Here is a 16,605-nt window from a genome sequence, read left to right as displayed (position 1 = left end):
GAGATGGGTAGAAAGCTGGTTACCAGACAGGAAGCAAAAAGTTGGAATAAATTAGTCTTTTTCTGATTGGCAGGCACTGGCAGTTGGGACCCCAAATCTTCACATTATATATTAATGACTTGGACAAGTGAGCTACATGTATTATCTCCACATTTGCAGATGATACAAAGTTGGGTGTGAGGGTGAGCTGTGAGGGGGATGCAGAGATGCTTCAGCGGGATTTGGACAGGCTGAGTGAGTGGGCACATGCATGGCAGAGGCAGTATAATGTGGATAAATGTGAGGTTATTCACTTCAGTAGCAAAAATAGGCAGGCAGATTATTATTTGAATGGGTGTAAATTGAGAGAGATGGATACTCAGCGAGATCTTGGTGTCCTCGTGCATCAGTCGCTGAAAGTCAGCGCGCAGGTACAGCGGCAGTAAAGAAGGCAAATGGTATGTTGGCCTTCATAGCGAGAGGATTTGAGTATCGGAATAGGGATGTTTCACTGCGATTGTAGAGGGCATTGGTGAGGCCACACCTGGAGTATTGTGGGAAGTTTTGGTCTCCTTCTCTGAGGAAGGATGTTCTTGCTCTCGAGGGAGAGCAGCGAAGGTTTACCAGACTGATTCCAGGGATGGCGGGACTGTCGTATGAGGAGAGACTAAATCGGTTAGGATTATATTCATTGGAGTTTAGAAGAGTGAGAGGGGATCTCACAGAAACTTACAAAATTCTAACAGGATTGGACAGGGTAGATTCAGAAAGAATGTTCCCGATGGTGGGGAGTCCAGAACTAGGGGTCATAGTTTGAGGATAAGGGTAAATCTTTTAGGACTGAGGTGAGGAGAAATTTCTTCACCCAGAGAGAGGTGAATCTGTGGAATTCACTCCCACAGAAAGTAGTTGAGGCCAAAACGTTGCGTAGTTTCGAGAAAGAATTCGACATAACTCTTTGGACAAAGGGGATCGAGGGATATGGGGAGAAGGCAGGATCAGGGTATTGAACTTGATCAGTCATGTTCATAATGAATAGCAGAGAAGGCACGAAGGGTTGAATGGCCTCTGTTTTTATTTATGTTTCTCTATTCCCATTATTCCTCTCTCTCTCTTCCCATTATCCAGTAACTCTCTCTCTCCCTCTCTATTCCCATTATTCCTGTCTCTCTCTCTCTCTCTATTCCCATTATTCCTGTCTCTCTCTCTCTCTATTCCCATTATTCCTGTCTCTATCTCTCTCGATTTCCATTATTCCTGTCTCTCTCTCTCCCGATTATTCCAGTCTCTCTCTCTCTCTCAATTCCCATTATTCCAGTCTCTCTCACTCTCTCTGTTCCCATTATTCCTCTCTCTCTCTCTCGATTCCCATTATTTCAGTCTCTCTCTCTCTATTCCCATTATTCCTCTCTCTCTCTCTAATCCATTTATTTCAGTCTCTCTCTCTCTCTATTCCCATTATTCCAGGCTCTCTCTCTCTCTATTCCCATTATTCCAAGCTCTCTCTCTCTCTCTATTCCCATTATTCCTCTCTCTCTCTCTCTCTCTATTCCCATTATTTCATCTCTCTCGCTCTATTCCCATTATTCCTGTCTCTCTCCCTCTCTCTCTCTATTCCCATTATTCCTGTCTCTCGCTCTCTCTATTTCCATTATTCCAGTCTCTCTCTCTCTCTCTCTATTCCCATTATTCCAGTCTCTCTCTCTCTCTCTCTATTCCCATTATTCCTGTCTCTCTCTCTATTCCCATTATTCCTCTCTCTCTCTCTCTATTCCCATTATTCCTGTCTCTCGCTCTCTCTATTTCCATGATTCCAGTCTCTCTCTCTCTCTATTCCCATTATTCCTGTCTCTCGCTCTCTCTATTTCCATTATTCCAGTCTATCTCTCTCTCTCTCTCTATTCCCATTATTCCAGTCTCTCTCTCTCTCTCTATTCCCATTATTCCTGTCTCTCTCTACTCCCATTATTCCTCTCTCTCTCTCTCTCTCTATTCCCTTTTTCCTGTCTCTCTCTCTCTCTATTGCCATTATTCCTGTCACAGGGTAGTTGTTATGGGGGACTTTAAACTCTCCAAATATTGACTGGAAACGCGATAGTTCGAGTACTTTAGATGGGTCTGTTTTTGTCCAATGTGTGCAGGAGGGTTTCCTGACAACAGTATGTAGATAGGCCAACGAGAGGCGAGGCCATTTTGGATTTGGTACTGGGTAATGAACTAGGACAGGTGTTAGATTTGGAGGTAGGTGAGCACTTTGGTGATAGTGACCACAATTCGATTACGTTTACTTCTGAGATGGAAAGGGATAGGTATATACCGCAGGGCAAGAGTTATATCTGGGGGAAAGGCAATTATGATGCGATGAGGCAAGACTTGGGGTGCATCGGATGGAGAGGAAAACTGCAGGGGATGGGCACAATGGAAATGTGGAGCTTGTTCAAGGAACAGCTACTGCATGTCCTTGATAAGTATGTACCTGTCAGGCAGGGAGGAAGTGGTCGAGCAAGGGAACCATGGTTTACTAAAGCAGTCAAAACACTTGTCAAGAGGAAGAAGGAGGCTTATGTAAAGATGAGACATGAAGGTTCAGTTAGGGCATCGAGAGTTACAAGTTAGCTAGGAAGGAGCTAAACAGAGAGCTATGAAGAGCCAGGAGGGGACATGAGAAGTATTTGGCAGGTAGGATCAAGGATAACCCTAAAGCTTTCTATAGATATGTCAAGAATAAACAAATGACTAGGGCCAGTCAAGGACAGTAGTGGGAAGTTGTGCTTGGAGTCCGAGGAGATAGGAGAGGTGCTAAATGAATATTTTTCGTCAGTATTCAGACAGGAAAAAGACAATGTTGTCGAGGAGAATACTGAGATTCAGGCTACTAGACTAGAAGGGCTGGAGGTTCAGAAGGAGGAGGTGTTAGCAATTCTGGAAAGTGTGAAAATAGATAAGTCCCCTGGGCCGGATGGGATTTATCCTAGGATTCTCTGGGAAGCTAGGGAGGAGATTGCTGAACCTGTGGCTTTGATATTTCAGTCATCTTTGTCTACAGGAATAGTGCCAGGAGACTGGAGGATAGAAAATGTTGTCCCCTTTTTCAAGAAGGGAAGTAGAGACAACCCCAGTAGCTATAGAGCAGTGAACCTTACTTCTGTTGTGGGCAAAATCTTGGAAAGGTTTATAACAGATAGGATGTATAATGATCTGGAAAGGAATTATTTGATTAGAGATAGTCAACACGGTTTTGTGAAGGGTAGGTCGTGCCTCACAACCTTATTGAGTTCTTTGAGAAGGTGACCAAACAGGTGGATGAGGGTAAAGCAGTTGATGTGGTGTATATGGATTTCAGTAAAGCGTTTGATAAGGTTCCCCACGGTAGGCTACTGCAGAAAATACGGAAGCATGGGATTCAGGGTGATTTAGCAGTTTGGATCAGAAATTGGCTAGCTGGAAGAAGACAAAGGGTGGTGGTTGATGGGAAATGTTCAGACTGGAGTCCAGTTACTAGTGGTGCACCACAAGGATCTGTTTTGGGGCCACTGCTGTTTGTCATTTTTATAAATGACCTGGAGGAGGGCGGAGAAGGATGGGTGAGTAAATTTGCAGATGACACTAAAGTCGGTGGAGTTGTGGACAGTGCGGAAGGATGTTACAAGTTACAGAGGGACATAGATAAGCTGCAGCGCTGGGCTGAGAGGCGGCAAATGGAGTTTAATGCAGAAAAGTGTGAGGTGATTCATTTTGGAAGGAATAACAGGAAGACAGAGTACTGGGTTAATGGTAAGATTCTTGGCAGTGTGGATGAGCAGAGAGATCTCGGTGTCCATGTACATAGATCCCTGAAAGTTGCCACCCAGGTTGAGAGGGTTGTTAAGAAGGCGTACGGTGTGTTAGCTTTTATTGGTAGAGGGATTGAGTTTCGGAGCCATGAGGTCATGTTGCAGCTGTACAAAACTCTGGTGCGGCCGCATTTGGAGTATTGCATGCAATTCTGGTCACCGCATTATAGGAAGGATGTGGAAGCATTGGAAAGGGTGCAGAGGAGATTTACCAGAATGTTGCCTGGTATGGAGGGAAGATCTTATGAGGAAAGGCTGAGGGACTTGAGGCTGTTTTTGTTAGAGAGAAGGTTAAGAGGTGACTTAATTGAGGCATGCAAGATGATCAGAGGATTGGATAGGGTGGACAGTGAGAGACTTCTTCCTCGGATGGTGATGTCTAGCACGAGGGGACATAGCTTTAAATTGAGGGGAGATAGAAATGACACATGTCAGAGGTAGGTTCTTTACTCAGAGAGTAGTAAGGGCGTGGAATGCCCTGCCTGCAACCGTAGTGGACTCGCCAACACGAAGGACATTCAAATGGTCATTTGATAGACATATGGACATTAAGGGAATAGTGTAGATGGGCTATGGAGTGGTTTCACAGGTCGGCGCAACATCGAGGGCCGAAGGGCCTGCACTGCGCTGTAATGTTCTATGTTCTACGCTCTCTCTCTCTATTCCCATTATTTCTCTCTCTGCACTCTCTGTATTCCCATTTTTCCTCTCTCTCTATTCCCATTAATCCTCTCTCTCTCACTCTCTCTCTATTCCCATTATTTGTCTCTCTCTCTCTCTATTCCCATTATTCCTCTCTCTCTCTATTCCCATTATTCCTCTCTCTCTCTCTCCATTCGCATTATTCCTCTCTCTCTCTCTATTCCCATTATTCCTCTCTCTCTATTCCTATTATTCCAGTCTCTCTCTCTCTCTGTTCCCATTATTCTTGTCTCTCTCTCTCTATACCCATTATTCCTCTCATTCTCTATTCCCATCATTCCTCACGCTCTCTTTCTCTGTTCCCATGATTCCTGTCTCACTCTCTCTCTCTACTCCCAATATTCCTCTCTCTCTCTCTCTCTCTATTCCCATTATTCCTCTTTCTCTCTATTCCCATTATTCCTCTTTCTCTCAATTCCCATTATTCCAGTCTCTCTCTATCTATTCCCATGATTCCTCTCTCTCTCTCCCTATTCCTATTATTCCAGTCTCTCTCCCTCTCACTCTGATCCCATTATTCCTCTCTCTCTATTTCCATTATTCCAGTCTCTCTCTCGCTATTCCCATTATTCCCGCCTCTCTCGCTCTATTCCCATTATTCCTGTCTCTCTCTCTCTCTATTCCCATTATTCCTGTTTCTCTCTCTCTCTCTATTCCCAGTATTCCTCTCTCTCTCGATTCCCATTATTCCTCTCTCTCTCTCTCTATTCCCATTATTCCTCTCTCACACTCTCTATTCCCATTATTCCTCTCTCTCTCTCTCTATTCCCATTATTCCTCTCTCTCTCTCTCTGTTCCCATTATTCCTCTCTCTCTCTCTCTGTTCCCATTATTCCTTTCTCTCTCTATTCCCATTATTCCTGTCTCTCTCTCTATTCCCATTATTCCTGTCTCTCTCTCTATTCCCATTATTCCTGTCTCTCTCTCTACTCCCATTATACCTCTCTCTCTCTCTATTCCCATGATTCCTCTCTCTCTCTCTCTCTCTCTCTATTCCCATTATCCCGCTCTCTCTCTCTATTCCCATTATTCCAGTCTCTCTCTCTCTCTCTCGATTCCCATTATCCCTCTCTCTCTCTATTCCCATTATCCCTCTCTCTCTCTATTCCCATTATCCCCCTCTCTCTCTCTCTATTCCCATTATCCCTCTCTCTCTCTCTCTCTCTATTCCCATGATTCCTCTCTCTCTCTCTCTATTCCCATGATTCCTCTCTCTCTCTATTCCCATTATCCCTCTCTCTCTCTCTCTATTCCCATGATTCCTCCCTCTCTCTCTCTATTTGCATTATTTCCCTCTCTCTCTCTCTCTATTCCCATTATTCCTCTCTCTCTCTCTCTCTATTCCCATGATTCCTCCCTCTCTCTCTATTTGCATTATTCCCCTCTCTCTCTCTCTCTATTCTCATTATCCCTCTCTCTCTCTCTCTATTCCCATTATCCCTCTCTCTCTCTCTATTCCCATTATCCCTCTCTCTCTCTCTATTCCCATTATCCCTCTCTCTCTCTCTCTATTCCCATTATCCCTCTCTCTCTCTCTATTCCCATTATCCCTCTCTCTCTCTCTATTCCCATTGTCACTCTCTCCCTCTATCTCTCTATTCCCATTATACCTCTCTCTCTCTCTCTCTCTCTATTCCCATCATCCCTCTCTCTCTCTCTCTCTCTCTCTCTATTCCCATTATCCCGCTCTCTCTCTCTATTCCCATTATACCTCACTCTCTCTCTCTATTCCCATTATCCCTCTCCCTCTCTATTCCCATTATCCCCCCTCTCTCTCTCTATTCCCAGTATCCCTCTCTTTTTCTCTCTCTGTCTATTCCCATTATCCCTCTCTCTCTCTCTCTCTCTATTCCCATTATCCCTCTCTCTCTCTCTATTCCCATTATTCCTCTCTCTCTCTCTCTATTCCCATGGTTCCTCCCTCTCTCTCTCTATTTGCATTATTCCCCTCTCTCTCTCTCTCTCTCTATTCTCATTATCCCTCTCTCTCTCTCTCTATTCCCATTATCCCTCTCTCTCTCTCTCTCTCTCTATTCCCATTATCCCTCTCTCTCTCTCTATTCCCATTATCCCTCTCTCTCTCTCTATTCCCACTATCCCTCTCTCTCTCTCTCTCTCTCTATTCCCATTATACCTCACTCTCTCTCTCTATTCCCATTATCCCTCTCCCTCTCTATTCCCATTATCCCCCCCTCTCTCTCTCTATTCCCATTATCCCTCTCTCTCTCTCTCTATTCCCATTATCCCTCTCTCTCTCTCTCTATTCCCATTATCCCCTCTCTCTCTCTCTATTCCCATTATCCCTCTCTCTCTCTCTATTCCCATTGTCACTCTCTCCCTCTATCTCTCTATTCCCATTATACCTCTCTCTCTCTCTCTCTCTCTCTCTCTATTCCCATCATCCCTCTCTCTCTCTCTCTCTCTCTATTCCCATTATCCCGCTCTCTCTCTCTATTCCCATTATTCCAGTCTCTCTCTCTCTCTCTCTCTCGATTCCCATTATCCCTCTCTCTCTCTCTCTCTATTCCCATTATCCCTCTCTCTCTCTCTATTCCCATTATACCTCACTCTCTCTCTCTATTCCCATTATCCCTCTCCCTCTCTATTCCCATTATCCCCCCCTCTCTCTCTCTATTCCCATTATCCCTCTCTTTTTCTCTCTCTGTCTATTCCCATTATCCCTCTCTCTCTATTCCCATTATCCCTCTCTCTCTCTCTATTCCCATTATTCCTCTCTCTCTCTCTCTCTATTCCCATGGTTCCTCCCTCTCTCTCTCTATTTGCATTATTCCCCTCTCTCTCTCTCTCTATTCTCATTATCCCTCTCTCTCTCTCTCTATTCCCATTATCCCTCTCTCTCTCTCTCTCTATTCCCATTATCCCTCTCTCTCTCTCTATTCCCATTATCCCTCTCTCTCTCTCTATTCCCACTATCCCTCTCTCTCTCTCTCTATTCCCACTATCTCTCTCTCTCTCTCTATTCCTCTTATCCCTCTCTCTCTCTCTATTCCCATAATCCCTCTCTCTCTCTCTATTCCCATAATCCCTCTCTCTCTCTCTATTCCCACTATCTCTCTCTCTCTCTCTCTATTCCCACTATCCCTCTCTCTCTCTCTCTATTCCCACTATCTCTCTCTCTCTCTCTCTCACTATTCCCATTATCCCTCTCTCTCTCTCTATTCCCATTATCCCTCTCCCTCTCTCTATTCCCATTATCCCTCTCTCTCTCTCTCTCTATTCTCATTATCACTCTCGCTCTCTCTATTCCCACTACCCCTCTCTCTCTCTCTCTCTATTCCCACTATCCCTCTCTCTCTCTCTCTCTCTCTATTCCCACTATCCCTCTCTCTCTCTCTCTATTCCCACTATCTTTCTCTCTCTCTCTCTCTCTATTCCCACTATCCCTCTCTCTCTCTCTCTATTCCCACTATCCCTCTCTCTCTCTCTCTATTCCCATTATCCCTCTCTCTCTCTCTCTCTATTCTCATTATCACTCTCGCTCTCTCTATTCCCACTATCCCTCTCTCTCTCTCTCTATTCCCACTATCCCTCTCTCTCTCTCTCTCTCTCTCTATTCCCACTATCCCTCTCTCTCTCTCTCTCTCTATTCCCACTATCCCTCTCTCTCTCTCTATTCCCATTATCCCTCTCTCTCACTCTCTATTCCCACTATCCCTCTCTCTCTCTCTATTCCCACTATCTCTCTCTCTCTCTCTCTCTATTCCCACTATCCCTCTCTCTCTCTCTCTATTCCCACTATCCCTCTCTCTCTCTCTCTATTCCCATTATCCCTCTCTCTCTCTCTTCCCACTATCCCTCTCTCTCTCTCTCTCTCTATTCCCACTATCCCTCTCTCTCTCTCTCTATTCCCATTATCCCTCTCTCTCTCTCTCTCTATTCCCACTATCCCTCTCTCTCTCTCTCTATTCCCACTATCCCTCTCTCTCTCTCTCTATTCCCATTATCCCTCTCTCTCTCTCTCTCTATCCCACTATCCCTCTCTCTCTCTCTCTATTCCCATTATCCCTCTCTCTCTCTCTATTCCCACTATCCCTCTCTCTCTCTCTCTATTCCCACTATCTCTCTCTCTCTCTCTCTCACTATTCCCACTATCCCTCTCTCTCTCTCTCTATTCCCACTATCCCTCTCTCTCTCTCTCTATTCCCATTATCCCTCTCTCTCTCTCTCTATTCTCATTATCACTCTCGCTCTCTCTATTCCCATTATCCCTCTCTCTCTCTCTCTATTCCCATTATCCCTCTCTCTCTCTCTCTATTCCCATTATCCCTCTCTCTCTCTCTTCCCACTATCCCTCTCTCTCTCTCTCTCTCTATTCCCACTATCCCTCTCTCTCTCTCTCTATTCCCATTATCCCTCCCTCTCTCTCTCTCTATTCCCATTATCCCTCTCTCTCTCTCTCTCTATTCCCATTATCCCTCTCTCTCTCTCTCTATTCCCATTATCCCTCTCTCTCTCTCTTCCCACTATCCCTCTCTCTCTCTCTCTCTCTCTATTCCCACTATCCCTCTCTCTCTCTCTCTATTCCCATTATCCCTCTCTCTCTCTCTCTCTATTCCCATTATCCCTCTCTCTCTCTCTCTCTCTATTCCCATTATCCCTCTCTCTCTCTCTCTATTCCCACTATCCCTCTCTCTCTCTATTCCCATTATCCCTCTCTCTCTCTCTCTATTCCCACTATCTCTCTCTCTCTCTCTCTATTCCCACTATCCCTCTCTCTCTCTCTCTCTATTCCCACTATCCCTCTCTCTCTCTCTCTCTATTCCCACTATCCCTCTCTCTCTCTCTCTCTATTCTCACTATCTCTCTCTCTCTCTCTATTCTCACTATCCCTCTCTCTCTCTCTCTCTATTCCCACTATCCCTCTCTCTCTCTCTCTCTATTCCCACTATCCCTCTCTCTCTCTCTCTCTATTCTCACTATCCCTCTCTCTCTCTCTCTCTATTCCCACTATCCCTCTCTCTCTCTCTCTATTCTCACTATCCCTCTCTCTCTCTCTCTCTATTCCCACTATCCCTCTCTCTCTCTCTCTCTATTCCCACTATCCCTCTCTCTCTCTCTCTATTCCCACTATCCCTCTCTCTCTCTCTCTCTCTATTCCCACTATCCCTCTCTCTCTCTCTCTCTATTCTCACTATCCCTCTCTCTCTCTCTTTCTATTCTCACTATCCCTCTCTCTCTCTCTCTCTATTCCCACTATCCCTCTCTCTCTCTCTCTCTATTCCCACTATCCCTCTCTCTCTCTCTCTCTATTCCCACTATCCCTCTCTCTCTCTCTCTCTATTCCCACTATCCCACTCTCTCTCTCTCTCTATTCCCACTATCCCTCTCTCTCTCTCTCTATTCCCACTATCCCTCTCTCTCTCTCTCTCTATTCTCACTATCCCTCTCTCTCTCTCTCTCTATTCTCACTATCCCTCTCTCTCTCTCTCTCTATTCCCACTATCCCTCTCTCTCTCTCTCTCTATTCCCACTATCCCTCTCTCTCTCTCTCTATTCCCACTATCCCTCTCTCTCTCTCTCTCTATTCTCACTATCCCTCTCTCTCTCTCTCTCTATTCCCACTATCCCTCTCTCTCTCTCTCTCTATTCCCACTATCCCTCTCTCTCTCTCTCTCTATTCCCACTATCCCTCTCTCTCTCTCTCTCTATTCCCACTATCCCTCTCTCTCTCTCTCTCTATTCTCACTATCCCTCTCTCTCTCTCTCTCTATTCTCACTATCCCTCTCTCTCTCTCTCTCTATTCCCACTATCCCTCTCTCTCTCTCTCTCTATTCCCACTATCCCTCTCTCTCTCTCTCTCTATTCCCACTATCCCTCTCTCTCTCTCTCTCTATTCCCACTATCCCTCTCTCTCTCTCTCTCTATTCCCACTATCCCTCTCTCTCTCTCTCTCTATTCCCACTATCCCTCTCTCTCTCTCTCTCTATTCTCACTATCCCTCTCTCTCTCTCTATTCCCACTACCCCTCTCTCTCTCTCTCTCTATTCCCACTATCCCTCTCTCTCTCTCTCTCTATTCCCACTATCCCTCTCTCTCTCTCTCTCTATTCCCACTATCCCTCTCTATTCTCACTATCCCTCTCTCTCTCTCTCTCTATTCCCACTATCCCTCTCTCTCTCTCTCTCTATTCTCACTATCCCTCTCTCTCTCTCTCTATTCCCACTATCCCTCTCTCTCTCTCTCTCTATTCCCACTATCCCTCTCTCTCTCTCTCTCTATTCCCACTATCCCTCTCTCTCTCTCTCTCTATTCTCACTATCCCTCTCTCTCTCTCTCTCTATTCCCACTATCCCTCTCTCTCTCTCTCTCTATTCTCACTATCCCTCTCTCTCTCTCTCTATTCCCACTATCCCTCTCTCTCTCTCTCTCTATTCCCACTATCTCTCTCTCTCTCTCTCTCTATTCCCACTATCCCTCTCTCTCTCTCTCTATTCCCACTATCCCTCTCTCTCTCTCTCTCTATTCCCACTATCCCTCTCTCTCTCTCTCTATTCCCACTATCCCTCTCTATTCTCACTATCCCTCTCTCTCTCTCTCTATTCCCACTATCCCTCTCTCTCTCTCTCTCTATTCTCACTATCCCTCTCTCTCTCTCTCTATTCCCACTATCCCTCTCTCTCTCTCTCTCTATTCCCACTATCTCTCTCTCTCTCTCTCTCTATTCCCACTATCCCTCTCTCTCTCTCTCTATTCCCACTATCTCTCTCTCTCTCTCTCTCTATTCCCACTATCCCTCTCTCTCTCTCTCTATTCCCACTATCCCTCTCTCTCTCTCTCTCTATTCTCACTATCCCTCTCTCTCTCTCTATTCCCACTATCCCTCTCTCTCTCTCTCTCTATTCCCACTATCCCTCTCTCTCTCTCTCTCTATTCCCACTATCCCTCTCTCTCTCTCTCTATTCCCACTATCTCTCTCTCTCTCTCTCTCTATTCCCACTATCCCTCTCTCTCTCTCTCTATTCCCACTATCCCTCTCTCTCTCTCTCTCTATTCTCACTATCCCTCTCTCTCTCTCTCTATTCCCACTATCCCTCTCTCTCTCTCTCTATTCCCACTATCCCTCTCTCTCTCTCTCTCTATTCTCACTATCCCTCTCTCTCTCTCTCTATTCCCACTATCTCTCTCTCTCTCTCTCCCTATTCCCACTATCCCTCTCTCTCTCTCTCTATTCCCACTATCCCTCTCTCTCTCTCTCTATTCTCACTATCCCTCTCTCTCTCTCTCTATTCCCACTATCTCTCTCTCTCTCTCTCTCTATTCCCACTATCCCTCTCTCTCTCTCTCTATTCCCACTATCCCTCTCTCTCTCTCTCTCTATTCCCACTATCTCTCTCTCTCTCTCTCTCTATTCTCACTATCCCTCTCTCTCTCTCTCTATTCCCACTATCTCTCTCTCTCTCTCTCTCTATTCTCACTATCCCTCTCTCTCTCTCTCTATTCCCACTATCTCTCTCTCTCTCTCTCTCTATTCCCACTATCCCTCTCTCTCTCTCTCTATTCCCACTATCCCTCTCTCTCTCTCTCTATTCCCACTATCTCTCTCTCTCTCTCTCTATTCCCACTATCTCTCTCTCTCTCTCTCTATTCCCACTATCCCTCTCTCTCTCTCTCTATTCCCACTATCCCTCTCTCTCTCTCTCTATTCCCACTATCTCTCTCTCTCTTGTGTAATTCCCATTATTTCGGTCCAGATTTTGCTTACCGTTTACAGGTCTGTCTCTAAGCAACCGCACAACCGGATGTGACGCCTTACTGCCCCGCCCACTACTAATTATTCCTGTTCAACAATGCTCCGCCCCCGGAGCACGTGACCAGCGCCTCCCGCGGACCGGCAGATGGTCCGTGACGTCAACCGGAGCAAAAACACTCAGCGTCACAGTGATTCCGGATTACAGAGTCTCCATTCCAATGGACAGTGATTCCGGATTACAGAGTCTCCATTCCAATGGACAGTGATTCCGGATTACAGAGTAGCTATTCCAATGGACAGTGATTCCGGATTACAGAGTTTCTATCCCACTGGTCAGTGATTCCGGATTACAGAGTCTCTATTCCAATGGTCAGTGATTCCAGATTACAGAGTCTCTATTCAAATGGACAGTGATTCCGGATTACAGAGTCTCTATTCCAATGGTCAGTGATTCCGGATTACAGAGTCTCTATTCCAATGGTCAGTGTTTCCGGATTACAGAGTCTCTATTCCAATGGTCAGTGATTCCGGATTACCGAGTCTGTATTCCAATGGTCAGTGATTCCGGATTACAGAGTCTCTATTCCCAATGGTCAGTGATTCCGGATTACAGAGTCTCTATTCCCATGGACAGTGATTCCGGATTACAGAGTAGCTATTCCAATGGATAGTGATTCCGGATTACAGAGTTTCTATCCCACTGGTCAGTGATTCCGGATTACAGAGTCTCTATTCCAATGGACAGTGATTCCGGATTACAGAGTCTCCATTCCAATGGACAGTGATTCCGGATTACAGAGTCTCTATTCCAATGGTCAGTGTTTCCGGATTACAGAGTCTCTATTCCAATGGTCAGTGATTCCGGATTACAGAGTCTGTATTCCAATGGTCAGTGATTCCGGATTACAGAGTCTCTATTCCCAATGGTCAGTGATTCCGGATTACAGAGTAGCTATTCCAATGGATAGTGATTCCGGATTACAGAGTTTCTGTCCCACTGGTCAGTGATTCCGGATTACAGAGTCTCTATTCCAATGGTCAGTGATTCCAGATTACAGAGTCTCTATTCAAATGGACAGTGATTCCGGATTACAGAGTCTCTATTCCAATGGTCAGTGATTCCGGATTACAGAGTCTCTATTCCAATGGTCAGTGATTCCGGATTACAGAGTCTCTATTCCCAATGGTCAGTGATTCCGTATTACAGAGTCTCTATTCCAATGGACAGTGATTCCGGATTACAGAGTTTCTATCCCACTGGTCAGTGATTCCGCATTACAGAGTCTCTATTCCAATGGTCAGTGATTCCAGATTACAGAGTCTCTATTCAAATGGACAGTGATTCCGGATTACAGAGTCTCTATTCCAATGGTCAGTGATTCCGGATTACAGAGTCTCTATTCCAATGGTCAGTGTTTCCGGATTACAGAGTCTCTATTCCAATGGTCAGTGATTCCGGATTACAGAGTCTGTATTCCAATGGTCAGTGATTCCGGATTACAGAGTCTCTATTCCCAATGGTCAGTGATTCCGGATTACAGAGTCTCTATTCCCATGGACAGTGATTCCGGATTACAGAGTAGCTATTCCAATGGATAGTGATTCCGGATTACAGAGTTTCTATCCCACTGGTCAGTGATTCCGGATTACAGAGTCTCTATTCCAATGGTCAGTGATTCCAGATTACAGAGTCTCTATTCAAATGGACAGTGATTCCGGATTACAGAGTCTCTATTCCAATGGTCAGTGATTCCGGATTACAGAGTCTCTATTCCAATGGTCAGTGATTCCGGATTACAGAGTCTCTATTCCCAATGGTCAGTGATTCCGGATTACAGAGTCTCTATTCCAATGGACAGTGATTCCGGATTACAGAGTTTCTATCCCACTGGTCAGTGATTCCGGATTACAGAGTCTCTATTCCAATGGTCAGTGATTCCAGATTACAGAGTCTCTATTCAAATGGACAGTGATTCCGGATTACAGAGTCTCTATTCCAATGGTCAGTGATTCCGGATTACAGAGTCTCTATTCCAATGGTCAGTGATTCCGGATTACAGAGTCTCAATTCCAATGGACAGTGATTCCGGATTACAGAGTTTCTATCCCACTGGTCAGTGATTCCGGATTACAGAGTCTCGATTCCAATGGACAGTGATTCCGGATTACAGAGTCTCTATTGCAATGGTCAGTGATTCCGGATTACAGAGTCTCGATTCCAATGGACAGTGATTCCGTATTGCAGAGTCTCTATTTCAATGGTCAGTGATTCCGGATTACAGAGTCTCTATTCCAATGGACAGTGATTCCGTATTGCAGAGTCTCTATTCCAATGGTCAGTGATTCCGGATTACAGAGTCTCTCTTCCAATGGACAGTGATTCCGGATTACAGAGTCTCTATTTCTATGGTCAGTGATTCCGGATTACAGAGTCGCTATTCCAATGGACAGTGTTTCCGGATTACAGAGTATCCATTCCAATGGTCAGTGATTCTGGATTACAGAGTCTCTATTCCAATGGTCAGTGATTCCGGATTACAGAGTCTCTATCCCACTGGTCAGTGATTCCGGATTACGGAGTCTCTATTCCAATGGTCAGTGATTCCGGATTACAGAGTCTCTATTCCAATGGACAGTGATTCCGGATTACAGAGTTTCTATCCCACTGGTCAGTGATTCCAGATTACAGAGTCTCGATTCCAATGGACAGTGATTCCGGATTACAGAGTCTCTATTGCAATGGTCAGTGATTCCGGATTACAGAGTCTCGATTCCAATGGACAGTGATTCCGAATTGCAGAGTCTCTATTGCAATGGTCAGTGATTCCGGATTACAGAGTCTCTATTCCAATGGACAGTGATTCCGTATTGCAGAGTCTCTATTCCAATGGTCAGTGATTCCGGATTACAGAGTCTCTATTCCAATGGACAGTGATTCCGGATTACAGAGTCTCTCTTCCAATGGACAGTGATTCCGGATTACAGAGTCTCTATTTCAATGGTCAGTGATTCCGGATTACAGAGTCGCTATTCCAATGGACAGTGTTTCCGGATTACAGAGTATCCATTCCAATGGTCAGTGATTCTGGATTCCAGAGTCTCTATTCCAATGGTCAGTGATTCCGGATTACAGAGTCTCTATCCCACTGGTCAGTGATTCTGGATTACAGAGTCTCTATTCCAATGGTCAGTGATTCCGGATTACAGAGTCTCTATTCCAATGGTCAGTGATTCCGGATTACAGAGTCTCTATTCCAATGGACAGTGATTCCGGATTACAGAGTCTCTATTCCAATGGACAGTGATTCCGAATTACAGAGTCTCTATTCCAATGGTCAGTGATTCCGGATTACAGAGTCTCTATTCCAATGGACAGTGATTCCGGATTACAGAGATTCTATTCCAATGGTCAGTGATTCCGGATTACAGAGTCTCTATTCCCAATGGTCAGTGATTCCGGATTACAGAGTCTCTATTCCAATGGTCAGTGATTCTGGATTACAGAGTCTCAATTCCAATGGTCAGTGATTCCGGATTACAGAGTCTCCATTCCAATGGTCAGTGATTCCGGATTACAGAGTCTCTATCACACTGGTCAGTGATTCCAGATTACAGAGTCTCTATTCCAATGGTCAGTGATTCCGGATTACAGAGTCTCTATTCCAATGGTCAGTGATTCCGGATTACAGAGTCTCTATTCCAATGGTCAGTGATTCCGGATTACAGAGTCTGTATTCCAATGGTCAGTGATTCCGGATTACAGAGTCTCTATTCCCAATGGTCAGTGATTCTGGTTACAGAGTCTCTATTCCAATGGACAGTGATTCCGGATTACAGAGTCTCTATTCCAATGGACAGTGATTCCGGATTACCGAATCTCTAATCCAATGGACAGTGATTCCGGATTACAGAGTCTCGATTCCAATGGACAGTGATTCCGGATTACAGAGTCTCTATTCCAATGGACAGTGATTCCGGATTACAGAGTCTCTATTCCAATGGTCAGTGATTCCGGATTACAGAGTCTCTATTCCAATGGTCAGTGATTCCAGATTACCGAGTCTCTATTCATATGGACAGTGATTCCGGATTAGAGAGTCTCTTTTCCAATGGACAGTGATTCCGGCTTACAGAGTCTCTATTCCAATGGACAGTGATTCCGGATTACAGAGTCTCTATTCCAATGGTCAGTGATTCCGGATTACAGAGTCTCTATTCCAATGGTCAGTGATTCTGGATTGCAGAGTCTCAATTCCAATGGTCAGTGATTCCGGGTTACAGAGTCTCCATTCCAATGGTCAGTGATTCCGGATTACAGAGTCTCTATCACACTGGTCAGTTATTCCGGATTACAGAGTCTCTATTCCAATGGTCAGTGA

General features: G+C 45.1%; 1 protein-coding gene across 5 annotated transcripts in view; it reads right to left on the bottom strand.

Moving 5' to 3' along the window:
- Positions 1–12,267, bottom strand: part of LOC140424662 (IQ motif and ankyrin repeat domain-containing protein 1-like) — a 775,223-nt gene extending 762,956 nt beyond the window's left edge. For all 5 annotated transcript variants that reach the window (XM_072507911.1, XM_072507913.1, XM_072507908.1 and 2 more), the window contains exon 1: positions 12,239–12,267. The gene's annotated coding sequence lies outside the window, so the exon portion shown is untranslated. The remainder of the gene's footprint in view (positions 1–12,238) is intronic.
- Positions 12,268–16,605: the final 4,338 nt, after the last annotated feature.

Source organism: Scyliorhinus torazame, chromosome 6 (genome assembly GCF_047496885.1).
Source record: "Scyliorhinus torazame isolate Kashiwa2021f chromosome 6, sScyTor2.1, whole genome shotgun sequence".
Classification (NCBI taxonomy): Eukaryota; Metazoa; Chordata; class Chondrichthyes; order Carcharhiniformes; family Scyliorhinidae; genus Scyliorhinus; species Scyliorhinus torazame.
This window is presented reverse-complemented; position numbering and strand designations above follow the sequence as displayed.